At 44.1% G+C, this 17192-nt stretch overlaps 1 pseudogene; it reads left to right on the top strand.

Moving 5' to 3' along the window:
* Positions 1-11540: 11540 nt before the first annotated feature.
* LOC143672099 (melanoma-associated antigen B16 pseudogene) lies at positions 11541-16958 on the top strand (annotated as a pseudogene).
* The last annotated feature ends 234 nt before the right edge of the window (positions 16959-17192 follow it).

Raw genomic sequence — 17192 nt, forward strand, 5'->3', positions numbered from 1 at the left:
ACTTCACAGATGTAATTAAAGTTCTTAACCAGTTGACCATAAGGAAGGGAGATCATTCTTGGTAATCTCAGTGGATAGATTACAAAGGATGAGAGTGGTCTTTCAATCAAGTGACAGACCATACAAGCAAACCCGCAGGAATGCAAGCCTGACTTACAATTTGAAATAAATCATTGTAATCTACAATATTAACAGGCTAATGAAGAAAACTCATTGATCGTATCTGTCCATGTGGAGAAGTCACTTGACAAAACTCAATATCTATTCATAATAAAAATATTAGAAAAATAGGAATAAAGAGAAATGTTCTCATCTTGATAAAGGCTATCTACACAAACCCTTCAGTTAACGTTATACTTGATGGTGAAGGACTGAGTATTTTTCCTCTAAGATTGAGAAAAAGGCAAGGATGTCTGTTTTCTCCACTCTTATTCATAGAGTACTGGTATCTTACCAGTGAATAAGACAGAAATAAATGAATGGTATATTTTATTATTATTCTTTTACTATGCTTGATTAACATTAATTACTATTGTAGAAAATAAAAAACAGACAAATTTTAAAAGACTATAGTTTAATAAAAGCAGCCTTGCAACAGGAAACAATAAAGCGATTACAATCCATAGTGTGAGACCATTAACCTTGGTTTCTAATGTACATTATGACAGACTGTTTTTCATACATGATACAAATTAAGAAATCCAGTGGAATTACAAAGTACTCACAGGGAGCAAAGCCTCTTGACTGATGCTACCAACAGGGCATGGCACGTAGGTATTTGGGTCTCACAGTCAAAAGTGAGAACTTCAGAAGCTTCTTTGGAAGTATAATGAAAAATGTGTGCTGACATACTCCTGAAAAGAGCCATGCTGCTTGCCAGTAAAACATTAAGGCTCTTTTATTTTATTGAGGCTTTACTTTATTTTTAATTTATGCTATGCTTATAATGGAAGAGTGATTTCTTTATTATTGTCTAACACCCTACCTGGATATAATTCCTCCAAGGGGACTAATTTTACTCCAAGACCTGAATGGTGCTGGGTACATAGTATAATACTCATGTTCATACAATGAATATATAAATTACTACATCACACCTGGAAAATTCTAGGTTTCCTAATAGGTCGCCAATTTTTGATGACCCTTTTTACCTAAAATGCAGATGGCAATCAATTGTGTTAATTGCTTCTTCTTGTGGACCTATTAAAATCTGCCTCCGAAAATGGTTTTCTACCAGAAACTAGCTTTACCTTTAATTAACAGAAATAGTTCAACTGAATACTGGGATGAGATTCTTGGGGAAGAAGCAACACAAGCCATTTAAAGGGAAAAGGGGAGTGGCTAGGCAATGAACACAAGTGCAAAGAGAACTTCTTTTTTCCACTCTCGAGGGGTTTCATGGTCTGCTTTTGTATACGTTGCTCAAGTCTGAAGAGCATACTGAAAAACACTGATGAAGAGATTTCTGTCTGGTCTGGACCAATAGCACATGGACATCAGTGGGCTGGAAATGGGGCAGCTGCCAAGGAAATATTGGGGTAGTGTGACTAACCTCCACAATGGAAAGTATCAAAGACCAAGGTCTCAGGTTTCAAAGGGGTTGCGAGCGTGGCCCCTTCTCAGAACTGGACTATCAGGATGGTTGTACACACAAAAGAAGGAACACTTCTGGAGGTAGCCATTTATCCATGAACTTGGCAGTGAAGGGATGTAAAAGTTTGTAACACTGTGTCACTTGGTGGTAGACTAGAAAATATAATGGTTCTGTGCTGGGCTGTCAAAAGCAGAATAGTTCTACAGAGTATCTTCCTAATACTTCAACTCAGGTGAAGAGACCTAAAGACAAGGCATTCCTTCTTTTTCCAGGAAACTTCTTCAATGTCTGACTGTGGGACCATGGTGCTAATTACTAGGGGTCATTAATTTGTTACTGGTGAAGAAGCGAAGCACCAGCTTAGTTGGATTCCCCAGAAGCTGCAAAGAGTATATCAAGGAGAGGGGAATCCTAGGAAACACCGTTTCGAGGAGAAAAACCGGCAAAAAGGGTACCAAAAAAGGTGCGATGTGAAGCAGGTTACCGCTAGTAGAGTTATTGGAGTTCATTCTTCCCAGACACCACGGGTCAGGTACCGCAGCACCTCAGTCACCCCTCTTAGCGGCAAGGAGCTGGCACCAACTCCCATGAGTCATTGATTGAGGGCTGCTTCCCAGGATGTTAATCCTCTGGCTCCATAGCGGCCTTGAGTGTCAGAGTGATTCTGGGTGTCAAGAAAGTCCTCGGGCATTTGGAAGTCCCAGAGCTGGCACCACTGGGCAAAGACCAGAGAATGGCGGGTGGGCAATGACAGAGTCTGCTAAAAACAGCAAGGTCAAGTTTCAGCAGAAGTCTCTTATGCCAGGGTGGTATTCTGAGCGTCTGAGAGTTATGGATTAACATCTGCTCTCATTAAAGCAACACTGAGAAGTGATCACGGGCTGGAGACTTGAATGAGGAGAGCCCTTATGGTGGCTGAGGGCATGCCAGCCCATCTTTGTGGTGCAGGTTATCCAACCAGAATTGGAATTTCTCTGACTTTCTTTCCACCAGAGCTCATTTTAGCTATAAAACACATTTAGAAAGTGTTTTTTTTTTTAAGTCTTGTTGTGGAAAATAAGACACATATTGAAGAAGTAAAATTACAAAGAACTATGCTGCAACAAGGAGGAAGGAAGCAGCTCAAAACCATAGCTGGGTGACTACCACCCATCACATTTTTAATGTATCAAGATTATAACAAATCGCAGAAAAACAAAATACCCCATCCAAGAACTGCCGTCATGCAGCAAAGAACAGTATTAGATCCATAGACTCAGCAGGGAAGTGTACATTAATCAGTGTACAGTGAATGGGTGCTGGTAGCATATATTTGAAAATTGTTACAATGTCTATTCATACAACTTTAAACATATTAATTCCACGAACTTTACTTTTCTTCCATAGCTCTATTCGGACTTAATTAGTAATATTATCAATCAATATGGTGCAGGACTCACCAATCCATAGAGCTGGAGCAGACATATAAGGCCCAGCTGTGGAGGCACTGACTCTAGTTACTGGCTCTGGGGTGGAGGGAGGTTCACAGATCTGAAAGGAACCAGGGAGCAGGGCAGTGAAGGGCACTTCCAGAACACCAGGTAGCATGAAAAGCCTCAGTACATCTGGGACATATTCTGCTGTAAAGCAGGGTGAGCAGACCACTGACTTCATTATCATAGAAAGGCCAGCAGGAAGAGTTAACAAAATTAAAATGCCCTCTACAGAGAGGAATTAGAAGAAAGTGGCTCCTCAGAATGAAAAGGAATTGTCCCTAGAGAATGAACGAGAACCCCCTCTCCTCCGTGAAAAATATTTCCCCCCGTGAGCAGAGGACACAGACAGCGTTACCCCTCTGGCATCACAGCTCAAGGTTAAAGCTCGTGCAAGAATACAGACTATATTTTAACCCGCTCCCACGCCCAGGCTGGGTGGCCTTATGCAGTACACAAATGCACAACTTCAAGTTGGCCCGCCAAACTTTGGTTGTAGCCCCAATTTTACCCCATTCTATCCTGCAAACTCACATCCTCTCCCTTATTCCGGAAACACCTCAATCCCCACCCCCAGTTAAATGTGTTAAAAATTTAGAGACTCCATTCATCTAAATGAGTTTGGTTTATTTATTTTTTTAATTTAACTTTGGTATGTTTAACACAGCACAGTAACGTAGCGGGACAGCTGGCTAAATACATGTTCTGTGGTGAACACAGTGTTTTTCCAATACCAGGCTCACACCTTTGAGCAAGCAGCCCTCCACTTCCAGAGCTGAAGAGAACCAGTTAGGATAGACATGAGCTCCTGCAAGTCATTCTGCTAACATCCTGCAGCTCGGCCTGCTCGGATCATTTCCAGGGGTAAGAGGATAATTCAGTGTTCACAGTCCATTGAATTCCTGGCCATGGCTTTAGAAACTTCCAATAAAGTGTCAGCTGTGGCAGGGACTGTTTTGTCGTCCATTCTGACTTCTGCCGGATAAGCTATAATAACTTTTAGAGACTATTCGCCTGGGTTCGATTTGGGTTACTGAGTTGTTTTCCATATTAGTTACCTAATACTCCAGTAACCACTGGCTGCATTTACACCAGGGTATAAATATCTTGGGAAGGTACAATGATTCCAGACTTCTGCGTTCAGAGTATTTAATGATGCATATTAAGAGACTAATGCATGCCAAGCTCTGAGCAACACGTCAGGAGACTAAGCTTTGCACTATCTCCACAGTGTCCGACAGGTCACCTCACATACATTCTCTTGCAGATGAAATGATTTATGATGGTGTAATGATAAATACTGCTATCTTGAAGGCAGATTTGTAACTCTCTCCTTAGTCACTTGAGAGGGAGTTGCATTGCTTGCATCACAACCGTCCTGGGCTTCCCCCAGATAGTATAGAGGCTGGAATGCTGATCTGGTTGGAGTAATGTATAGATAGGAATCTGCTTTGCCCAGACCACTACAACAAATAACACACAATGGGTTGGCTTAAACAACAAGCATTTATTAGCTCAAGATTTCAAGACTAAAAGTCCAAGATCAAGGTGTTGGCAAGGCAATGTTTTCTCCACAGACTTACAGCATTCTGGTACTGGCTTGCCACCATCCTTTGGCTTCCTTGGATGGTATCTCTGTCCCCTGTCATGTAGTGATGTTCTCTCTTTTTGTCTGTTCGTCCAGTTCCACAGACCTCCTGCTTCTCCTGCTGGCCTCCTCTGACTATGTCTGAAATTCATCTGCTTATACAGGACTCCAGTAATATGGAGAAGAAACCTGATTCACTTGGGCCATACCTTAACTAAAGCTAACATCTTCAAAAAGGTCCTTTTTACAAGTATTTAAAAATCACAAGAGTATAGATTAAGAAAATTTCTTTATTAGGGTAAATCACTCAATCTACCACAGTAGGTGTCTTCCCAATTGTGGTAGTTAGATTCACTTGTCAACTTGGGCATGTGAAGGCACCTAGTTTTGTTGCTGCGGACATGAGGTAATGGTACTTGAGCTTCATCTGTTGCTAAGTACATCTGTAGTTGGCTAGGAGGCATGCCTGCTGCAATGAATGACATTTGACTTAATTGGCTGGTGCTTAAATGAGAGAGCTCAACGTAGCACAGAGCCCAAGCAGCTCAGCGTCCCTCATCTCAGCACTCGCACCTCAGCCCAGGCCTTTGGAGATGCAGAAAGGACTCAACCTTGGGAAAGTTGCTGGAACCCAGAGGGCTGGAGAGAAGGCCAGCAGAGACCATCCTGTGTCTTCCCACGTAAGAAAGAACCTGAGCTGAAATTTAGCTGTCTTTCCTCTGAAGAACTAAGAAAAGAAATCCCCTTTTATTAAAAGCCAATCTATCTCTGGTGTGTTGCATTCTGGCAGCTAGCAAACTAGAACACTAATTATTCCATGGCAGTGATGTAGAAGGGCTCCCCATAAATGCACGGTCCTCATACATGGCACCGGTGGCACGCACCACAAAATGGCAAACACAGCTGTACTGATCGTGTTCTCTTTGCCCTGTTCACAGCCCTTGTCCAGTTAAACCATTGTACTGATGATGGAGGGATCTTCTTAGTGTCCATAAAACATTCTTTCCAGTTGCAGAACTGCCCAGATGATTTGCGGTTCGCTACATTTGCCCCCTTCACATACCCTGTCCAGGTTTCCCACTGCAAAGAGGTTTGTGCTCTTCTTTTTGCTGGGTTCTCTTCCCCTGTCCAATTCGACCATAGTATGCATGGTTAAGAGCTCATCCTCTTTTCCCCAGGCACATACCCTGTCCTCCACAACCACTGCCGTGATGCTGTTAACATACCCTGATTGTCCCATTCACACCCATGCCCATGTTTACCACTGCAAGGATGGAGCAAGACTCCTTTTCTTTGCCTTCTCTCCTCCTTCAGTCCAGTCGTACCTGTTGTTGTGGGAACCTTCCCACATGCCACATTCACATCATCCAGCCATGGGGCAGGGCTCTTGCTCTTTGCCTCATTGGAATGCATCACTTGAAGACAGTCCTACCCCAATGGTGTGGGGATAATCTTCTTGGTGCTTTTTGAATGCCTTGTTCATATACACCATCAAAAAAAATGGTAAGGCAGAGATTTTGCTTCACACCCATTCACAGTCCCTGTCTGCTTGCACACCTACACTGACTGTGTGGGGAGGCTCCTCTTGGCCCTGTTATCACCTACTTTCTAGGTACAACTTTTCAGTGATGACCTGAAGGTATTTCTCTTTGCCCCTCCCACTTCACCCCCAGTTATACAAGTGCACTGCTGGTGTAGTTTCCTCCTAATTGCCCTTCTCACATCTTTACATCTCCACTTTCACAACTGCACAGATGGAGTAAGGCTGCCCCTACGTGGGCAGTTCACATTCCTTGTAATTACATCACTACACAAGTGCTCTGAGTAAGCTCCTAAGTGTCCTCTCCACATCTTGTGCCCAGTTACACCTATGGCCTAATGCTCCTAGATTCCTCTTATTTGCTCAAGTTCTCATCACTGGCCCAGTTACATCACTACACCAATGGTGTGGGGAAATTCCTCTACGCCCTGTCCAGTGAACTGTACAGTCCACTGTCCAGTAACACCACTGAACTGATGGGAATGGGTTCAGTGAAATTCCTCTAAGCCCTGTCCAGTAACTGGACAGTCTACTGTCCAGTAACACCACTGAACTGATGGGAATGGAACCGTGGTTCCATTCGCCTCCCTGGTGCAGTTTCTTCACTGGCCTGAGGGTGTCAGTAAAGTCTTCCCCCATTTCCATCTCCTCTCTCTTTATATAACTAAACAGATGATGTGGTGCAAATTTTCCCTGTGATGTTTCTTTCCATTTTCCAGTTGCCAGACTGCCTCGAAGCTGTGCGGATGCTCTTCTTTGTGCTCTTTCCATGGTGTGCAAAGTTATCTGAATGCACCCAAGCCATGGCCCTCCCCCTTTATGCTGTAGTTTCTAACCCTTTCCTGGTAACCATGATAATGGTGGTGAGTTGCTCATCTTCATTGCCTCTTTCACATAACTTGTCCAGTTCTACCTTGTTACTGGCAATAAGAGGACCTTCTGGTTTGCCTCTTTCATATCCTCTGCAAACTCTCACCACCGCACTTACGATGCCAGTCTGCTCTTCTTTGCACCGTTCATTTCATCTTTTCGCTTATAGCAATTACAGTGTAGGGATGCTTTACTTTACCCCACTGACCTCCCCTGCTAAGTACATGAGTTTAGTTTGGGCTCTCTTTGCACCATTTACGCACCCTCTCTAGTCAAGACACTGCATTGATTGTGCAATAATACCCTTTTTTTGGACAGATCAATTACCATGTGCAGTTACACCACTGATTGATGGTTCAAGTCTCTTCCTTATTGGATGGTCAACACTCTATATCCAGCTAACAACTATACTGATGGTGAAGTGTTCTTCCTCCTAACATCACTCACATCCCCAGTTCCTGTATATACTGCCACAATGATGATGTGGGACTCCTCTTCCTTGAGCAGCTCAATTACCTTTCCTGGTTATATTACTGCCCTAATGAGGTAAGGATGCTCCCCTTTGCCTTGCTATTATCTTGTGTCCATTAAGACCACTGCACTGGTGGTATGTCGCTCTTACTCTTTGCCTATTCACTTCCCTAGTTAGTTACACCACTGCATTAATGATGTGGGGAACTCTTTTCTTATGATTTGAGAGTACCCATTTTATGCCATATCTGCTCAGTTTCTATTTATTCTGTCCATTTAATAGCAGAGATAAATGAAATACAAAACAAAAATCAATAGAGAATCAATAAAACCAAAACTTGATTCTTTGAAAAGATCAACAAATTAGTATTAGACATGTATAAATGCTACCAGAAAATGTAATGTGTCAGAAATGGAATGGCTTTTAAAAAGGGAATTTATTATGCTGCCAATTTACAGTTCTAAGGCCATAAAAATGTCCAAACTAAGGCATCCAGAGAAAGATATCTGGACTGAAGAAAGGCCAATGGCATCCAAACACCTCTGTCAGCTGGGAAGGTACATGGCTGGTGTGTGCTGGTCGTTTGGCTTCTGGTTTCAAACAGCTTCCCCAGGGGCATTTCTTTCTGCATCTCTAAAGGTCTCTGTCTGTGTCAGCTCTGAAGTAACTCCAAAGTGTTTCCCCTTTTAAAGAACTCAAGTCAACTAATCAAGGCTCACTTAGAATAGATGGAGTTACATCTCCATGTAATCCAAGGGCCACATCCACAATTGGTCACACCACATCTCCATAGAAGTAATCTAATCAAAGGCTTCCACCATACAATACTAGACTTGTATGGACATATTTTTTTCTGACCATGACTCTTCTCACATTCAACACCTTGAGGTGCTTCACACCTAACCTTAAATGCCCTACCTCCTAGCTTTGTCTACCTTTGCTCTCACAAATAGAGCCTGTATGGCCACCTCTGGGTGATTCGAGTGAGTATTCCTGAGACCACCTTAGGAAAGACCTTGAAAACAATATCAAGGGCCCTGGATGCAGCCTTGGAAAAGTTGGATACATGAAACACCTTCTACAAAAGGATCAGGGTGTAAGACTCTGAAGATTTCAGGCCTTGTCCCTGTGGACTTCTAGCTCTAGGGCATGAAATGTTGCATGAGGAAGGCCTGATCAGGAGACCACGGTCAGAAAAGCCAAGAAGAGAGGAGAAATATGGGAAAGGAGGTAGAGGCATCGCCTTTACTGGTATTGTTTCTATATTTCTCTTATTCCATTCACTTTAATGTCATCTCCTCCCATGTTTCCACAAGTTAACTTTTTAAAGCAGCTGAGTCTCATTGCAGAAGTAGTCATGGTCCAGGTGGAAAATGTACAATGCAAAAATAGGATTATATCACCAGCTTTTCCAACAACCGGAAATATATCCTGTACATAGTGTGGTATATGCCAATAAAGATCTCTGAAAATAAGGCTACAAACACACTCACACGTGCACACTAAAACTCACATTTATGCTCACACATGCAGTCGCAATATTTTTAAAAGTGAGATTATCCAGTACCAGATGTTTCACTTAATAAATTACCATTTTTAATACCAATCATTAAATTTAAATCATCTTTTAGCTACAACTCTTGCAGAGATTCTAGAAGCCCCTATTCCCAAAAGATAACATTTTCTCTCCTCTAGAAATTGGAATCTTCTGTTCTCAGTCTCCTGACTCCTACTGTTCCCTCCTTTCTGAGTCTAAACTTCCTTCTCAGCCCCTCCTATTCCCATCTGGGTATTTACCCAAGTGAGTTGAAAACTTATGTCTACACAAAAACCAGCAGAGATGTGTGTAACAGCTTTCATCATAATGATCAACTATTGGAAGCAACGAGGATGACCTCAATAAGTGAATGAATAAACAAACTGTGGTACATCCATACAATGGAATATTATTCAGCAATAGGAAGAAATGTGCAAATGACAAAAAGACATGGAGGAACCTTAAATGCACACTGAAAAGTTAAAGAATTGATCCCAACTGTATGGGCTCATGGAAAAGGCAAAAGTATAGAGAACTAAAAAGATAAATGGTTGCAGGGACAGAGGGAGACAGAAACAGTGATAGCCAGGTGGCACACATGACAATTACATGGAGGTAGAACTCTTCCATATGAGACAGTCATAGTGGATATGTGACATTATGCATTTGTGAGTACCCATACAACTGTACAAGAAAGTGAACTGGAATTTATGAACCTTAGTTAACATTCATGTGTCAGTATTGGTTCATTAATTGTAACAATGTACATCAATAAAACAAGATGTCAATAATGTGAGAAAGTGTGTGTGAGGGGAGGGGTATATAGAAACTCTGTACTGTCGCTACAGTTTTTACCTTAAACTAAATTTACTCTAAAAAAGAGGGTAAAAAAATGAAATCAACATTTAAATTGTATTTATTAAACAATTCATCGTATAAGAGGCAACTTAGAAAACTAAGCATGGAGCAGACAGCCTATTCAGCCCAGTGGATAAATGTCGATTCCTTGGGGAACTCCAGGGGACGTGGGCGAGGACATGCTCTCCATTTGGTCCTGCTCTCCTGGAGAGGCCGGGCTCAGGGCATTAAACTCAGGGAGCAAGGAACGCCTAACTCTGGCACGGCGAGGCCTGGACAAACAACTCAGGCCAACATGCCCACGGGACAAGGAAGAGGAGGCACTCAGGCCAGCAGGCCTAGACGCTGAGGAGCTCTCATTATCTTGCCCAGAGGAAAAGGACAATGTGCCAGGAGACTGGGAGGCAAAGCATAGGACCTCAGGATCTGGAGGGTTTGAGGACCTCCTGAAGACAAAACTGCCTAAGGCAAGCACAGGGGGACAAGCGGGATTCAGGCCTGCTCGCCCAGGTGGAGAAGGACATCTGAGGAAGGCAGATCTTCCCTGTGTGGTGCGGCTCCGGAGGAAGAGACCTGCTGTGCCCGTGCGGCTGCGAAGAGCTGGGCCTCGCCAGGATGGGCGGCTGCGCAGAGCGGGGCCCGGAGGGGTGGCCACGATGGGAAGAGATGGTCCTCGCCAGAATGGAGGGCTGTGCAGAGCGGGGTCCGGCGGGGTGGCCGAGATGTGAAGGGCTGGGCCTCGCCAGAATGGGTGGTTCCGCAGAGCGGAGACCGGTGTGGTGGCCAAGATGCCGAGAGCCTGGTCTGGCCAGGAGTGGTGGCTGTGCAGAGCTGGGTCAGGCGGATTGGTTATGGTACAGAGAGACCACTGACTTGGAGGGGTGGACAGGATGCAGACGGCTGGTTCAGGCCGGGAGGTGGGGCTGCAGAAAGCCGGGTCCAGCCAGAACTGGGGATTTCGGAGACCAGCGATTGGCCTGATGGCGCGGCTTCGAAGAGCTAGGCCTATTCCGCTTGCGCGACACCAGGCAGAAGTCGGAGAACGGCAGCAGCTGCTGGGCTGAGGCCTCGGAGAAAACGGCGCCAAAGGCAGAGGGCGCTGAGGCCTGTGGAGCTCAGGAGGGGCCTGGGCAGGCTCTTCACGGCTCGGCTGCTTCATGCCACGGTGGGTCGCTGGGCCCATGGTCTGGGTGGCACCTCCTCTGTCCCGGACACTTCCCTTCGTAGGTTTCGCCAGAGTGGCCTCCTTGCCCGTGACCAGGGCCCAGGGAGCCTGGCCCGTCGCGGCCTCCGGGCCTCTAAGGCCTGCGTGGGAACCCCGGCTGCCTCCGAGATCATAACGCCTCATGGCCTGGGCAGCGCTCAGGGAGGGTAGCCCAGGGTCCTCAGCGAGGATCGAAATGGAGGCTGTGGTAGAGGAAACTTCTTTTCTTCTGGGCAGGGTGCCCGATGGCGACGGGCCACTCGAGACCGGGGAAACTTGGGCAACAGGATCTGCGTTGTCGGTCTGGCAGGCATCACTGGTGTCATGGGTTCCCTTGTCCTCAGGCCCTCCTGACATCTTCAAGTGCTCTTCTTCTGCTGCTTGTCCTAGGATTGCCAGGCAGCCATGGTGCCACGTTCTCTGACGCAGAACAATTCTGCTTCTAACTCGGCCTCAGAGAGCCAGGGCTGGGGGAGGGGGAAGGGCGGGGTGGACCCTTGTCGAACCCGTGCTTCTGATTGGTTAGACGGATGTCACGTGTACTTACTCCTTTCGAGCGGCCGGCTCGCGTCCTTTGGCGCCAAACCGGAGGGTGTGTTCCACGTGTCTGGGCTGGCTCTGCCCTGGGCATGTCAATAATGGGAATCCTGCCCCCTACATCCTTAAATCGGACCCCTAAATATGTGCAGTGTGTGTGTGTGTGTGTGTGTGTGTTTGCGCCCTCGTTCAAGGAAGGGAGGGGTAGGTCTTTCTATAGAAACCATTTTAGTGAGGAAAATCAGCCTGTTACCACCATTCTTGGGCTTTATATCAAGCTATACTTGAAAGGTAGATCCCACTGGACAATAGGAGCTATGCCCTAGCCAGGTGTCTCTTCTGGAATCCAGTCAGGACACAGAGGGGTAGTCCTGTATCTCTCGCAGACAACTGGGTGACAGCACACTGTGGTGGAGTGGGTGGCAGGGATGGATAGCAGCCTGAATGGCAGAAACATTAGGGGGTCCACACTGTCTGTGCTGGGGGTTGGCAGCGTTGCTGCCTCCCTGCAGGCCCCAAGGCCCAGAGGGGGATTTAGAAATTTCCCAAGAAGGGACTTCCACCTACCTGGCCCCCAAGTTACCTGGGATTAAGGAGGGTACTGTTCTTAAATACACATCAACATTTTATGGGCTGCGAGGTAATCCACTGAATCCACTGATGAAGTACCTTAATTTTTTTTTTTTTTTTTACCTAGACTCCAGGCTTGGCTACTGATGTCTAATTTCAATAAATAAATGCATAAGCTGTGCTGCACAGATTGAAGTTTAATATTTGTCACTCATTTTTACTCATTATTACAAAAGGATTGCTTGTTTACTACCTGTTTCCTTTGCTAAAGCTGCCTAAATGCAATATACCAGAAATCAACTGGCTTTTACAATGGAGATTTATTAACTTATAATATACAGTACTTAGGCTGTGAAAATGGCCAATTCAAGGTATGAACAGGAAAATTCCCAATCTCTAAAGAAAGTCAGCTGGCGTCCAGGATACCTCTGCCACATGGGAAGACATGTGGTCGTCACTACTGGACCTTTGCTCATGGGTTTTATTGCTTTCAGCTTCTGGTTCCAGTGGCTTCCCCTCTGAGCTTCTGTGGTTCCTTCCACTCTTGGCTTTTCTGGAGCTTTTCTCTATACACTTCTCTTAATTTCTTCTCTCTCTGACTTTCTGTATGTTTTTTATCCTCTTCTAAAGGACTCCCGTGAGAGGATGAAGACCCACCTTGAATGGGAAGGATCCTATTTCAATTGAATTAACCTAATTAAAACGTCCCACTTACAGTAGATTTGCACCCATAGCAATGGGTTAAAAGAATATGGTAGCCTCAAACTACCACACGACCCAAGGTAAAAAAGCAAACGTAAGAAAACTAGCACCTAAATTCCCACACACCCATATGTAACTCCTGGAAATGTTTAATTATATGTTAGTAGAATGGAGATTCATAGATATTTCACATATTTTTATCTGGTTTGGTTTTATGAAAATGGAATTATTTATGCACCTATATCATTTTGGAAGTTGCTTTTTGGGTCCAGATAACATGCTTCCCATGCCAATAAATACTTTTCTTCAAGGCCATTTCGAAACTACAAAATATTCTGTTTATGGAGAAACATTCATAACCAAACATTGATATATCAACCAACATTTACCATGTTTAACATTTTTAACTGTCTAATATATCATGGTGAGACATAACTTTTTGCTAAAGTTGTTCATATCTTCAATGTATCCTTTGTATGAATAAATTCCTAGAAGTGGAGCTTGTTGGAACAAGGCCTTGCCTATTTGTAATTCTTTGAAAAAATATTGGTGAGTTGTCCTCCTGAAAGTCACTGTTCTAGGAAACTTGGCAGAATGTAAAGATACGTTTAATGGAATGGAAGAGCCACTGGAATGAAATAGGACCAAAAAAAAATAGAAGAGAATGGTATTTAGAATGTTAAATAGCATGGACTGAAAATGGCTTTGAAATGAAATGAACAATGCTATGAAATGGAGACTGGAATACAGGGTGTGCTGGTCTGAATCTGTGGTGGACCCCAGAAAAGCCATGCCCTTTGATCCTCATTGATTGCTGCTGGGTGCGAGCATTTCGACTGTTTCCATGAAGATGTGACCCACCCAATTGTGGATGGTAACTTTTGATTAGATGATTTCCATGGAGGTGTGTCTCCACTCACTGAAGGTGGAGTTGTTTGCTGGAATCCTTTAAAAGAGGAAACATTTTGGAGTGATTCCTTTCGGTAGAGCCACGTGAAAGCCAGCAGACACTGCCGTGTTCGCCATGTTCCCTTCCAGCTGCGAGAGAAAGGTGGAATGTCTTCGGCCTTCTTGAACCAAGGTATCTTTCCCCGGATGCCTTAAATTGGGCATTTCTATAGACTTGTGTTAATTGGGACACTTTCTCGGCCTTAGAACTGTAAATTAGCAACTCATTAAATTCCGCCTTTTAAAAGCCATTCCGTTTCTGGTACATTGCATTCTGGCAGCTAACAAACTAGAACACAGGGGAAATGAATGAAATGGGCAAAATTGAATAGGATAGAAATTGAATGCAATACAATGATAAAATGGAATGGAAGTGCAGACAATGGTAGCGCAGTGGCAGAGTTCTCCCCTGCCATGCTGGAGACCCAGGTTTGATTCCCAGTTCCTGCCTATGCAAAAAAAAAAAAAAAAAAAAGGAATGGAAGGAATGTAAATAAATATCTGATGTCCTTTGGAGTAATAGGAACAACATGTTATTTGAGAGAAGGAATGGAATGGGATATAGAGTGAAGAAAAATTTCAAAAAAATAGAAGAAAATTCAATTAACTAGGGGGAGATATACATTCAGAATGCCATGAAATAAATGAAGTATGATTTAAAAATCACACAGATTCAAATACTACAGATTCAAAAAACTGGTTGGAATAGAAAAGAATAGAATGAAATGTGAAATGAAATACAGAGTACAAGTCTTCAGAGGTAGTTCAGAAAAGGAGAACGTCCTAGTCAATGCCAGGTATCAAGATGAAGACCCTCACTGAGGAATGAAGGGAACAAAAGAGATCCCAGAGATGGCAATCGTTCCTATTCTTCTGTCTGCCCAAGAAATCTCAACATATAATGGCTGACTACACCTAAGGAACATGTACTTCTTCTTGCAGGTTTTCGTGGATCAGACATTTCAGGAAGACAGGAGACATGTGAAGTCCTAGAGTCCTGTCCCCAGGAAAAGAGCTGTGGAAGTGGCCTTCATCAGGGCTGCCACGTTTAAATTTACCAACTGAAACCACTTATACCCTCCTTTTCTCCCTTAGGCTGTGGGTTCCCTTTGCTGTTCTCCTGCCAACACTCCTGACAGACACCACCCAGAAGAGTCATCCTGTCTCAGAATCCGGAGAATCCACTACACGCATGAGCAATGCCTTCAGGCCTTGTATGAGACCCAGGGATTGGAGTTCACATATGTTCCTCAGACTGCGGAGGAGATTTTTACTTCCTCCTCCTTGTCTCTGATGTACTGTTCCCTGGAGGATCCTTCTGCTCCTGGGGCAATCTGCCTGTTTGATTCTATTATGTATCCCAGAAAAGCCATGTTTTAATCCTGATCCAAATTTGTGGGAGCAGCTGTTTCTTTAAATCCTGATTCAATATTGTAGGTGAAAACTTTTGATTAAATTATCTCCGTGGAGATGTGATCCACCCAATTGTGGGTGTGATCTTTTGATTAGATGGAGATGTGACTCTCCCCCTTCCAGGTGGATCTTGATTAGTTTACTGGAGTCCTTTAAAAGGGGAAACATTTTGGAGAGAGCCAACAGAGAAAGCAGATGCAGATACAGACACAGAGGTGTGATAGAGCCAATGCAGACACTTGGAGAACGTGTTGCTTCAGACCCAATACGAAACACACATTTGGAGATGCAGGGCCCAGCAGACGTCACCATGTGCCTTCCCATGAGATACCAACCAGGCCAGAACCCAGAGTTGTGTCACCGAGGAGCTAAGTGAATGGCCATAGATGCTTAGAGAGGAAATCACTGGCATCAGAAGCTGGAAGCAACAGAACCAGAAAAAAGGACCAGCAGATGACACTTACATGCCTTCACAGCTGACAGAGGTGTTCCAGAGAGCATCAGCCTTCCTTGAGTGAAGGCAACCTCTTATTGGTACCTTAATTTGGACAGTTTCACATCCTGAGAACTGTAAAGTTGTAACATATTAAATTCATACTTTTTGCCATTCTTGGAAAAGAGAAAAGTTTTGTTCACTAAAAGAACAAAAGGGTAAAAAGGCACAAAGACTACGAATCACACAAACACACAAGACTCCACATCCTGCACTAGCCCACCGAGTAAATTAATTTTTTAAAAGCTGTTCCATTTCTGGTATATGGCAATCCAGTAGCATAACAATACTCAGACCCAATACTCCCTAGGGTCAGCAGAGTGCCTGTTTCTTTTCTTCTGCCATCATAGCCATCTCCTCTCATATACTGGAAGAGGGTTCCAGCAGGCAAGAAGAGGAAGATAGTCCAGGCAGCTCACAGTCCCTGTCAGACACTGAAGATGTGCCCAGAAATCTTCTACAGGAGAAGGTATATTTGTTGGTCAATTTCCTGCTGCTCAAGTATCAAGTGATCAAGCCAATCACAAAAGCAGACATGCTGAAGAATTTCATTAAAAAGTACAAAGACCACTTCCCTGAGACCCTCAGGGGAGCTTCTGTGTGCATGTCACTGCTATTTGGCATTGGTGTGAAGGAAGTCAACCCCAATAGTTCTGCTATGCTCTTGCCAACAAACTGTACCTAACACACATTGAAAGGCTGAATGGTGATGATGGTATACCCAAGACTGGTCTTCTGATTCTTATCCTAGGCATAATCTTCAGGAAGAGCAACCGGGTCACTGAGGAGGAGTCTAGGAAATGTTGAATATGATAGATGTATATTCTGGGAGGCAGCACTTCTGCTTTGGGGAAACCAAGCAATTCATCACCAGAGATTTGGTGAAGGAAAAGTACTTGGAGTCCCGGCAGATGCCCAATAGTAATCCTCTATGCTATAAATTCCTGTGGGGTCCAAGAACCCAGGCTGAAAGCAACAAGATGAAGTTGCTGGAATTCTTGGCCAGGATTGATGGAATGAGCCCCAGATGCAACCTGCCCCAGGATGAGGATGCTTTGAGAGATGAGAAAGAGAGAGGTCAAGCAAAAATTGCAGGCAGGGCTGGCACTACCACGGTGGCCACTGCAAGTTCCAGTTCTACCTCCAGTAGCTTCTCCTAACCATAGTGAAGTCTGAGGCAGATTTTTCACTTTGCTGTACAGAGCGTTAGTCAGTATCTTAAGTAGTGAGGGCCAGTGTGGTTCTGGAGGAGAAATCATATATGATATCTGTGCAGTCTTATTTGATATAGATTACATGAAAATTTCTCTTTTTTTGCATGTGCTTTTCGAAAGTTGTTTCTTTTAGTCAAAGATTTAATTTCTTTAAATATCTAAGTTAATGAGTGACATCAG

This window comes from Tamandua tetradactyla, chromosome X, assembly GCF_023851605.1.
Source record: "Tamandua tetradactyla isolate mTamTet1 chromosome X, mTamTet1.pri, whole genome shotgun sequence".
Classification (NCBI taxonomy): Eukaryota; Metazoa; Chordata; class Mammalia; order Pilosa; family Myrmecophagidae; genus Tamandua; species Tamandua tetradactyla.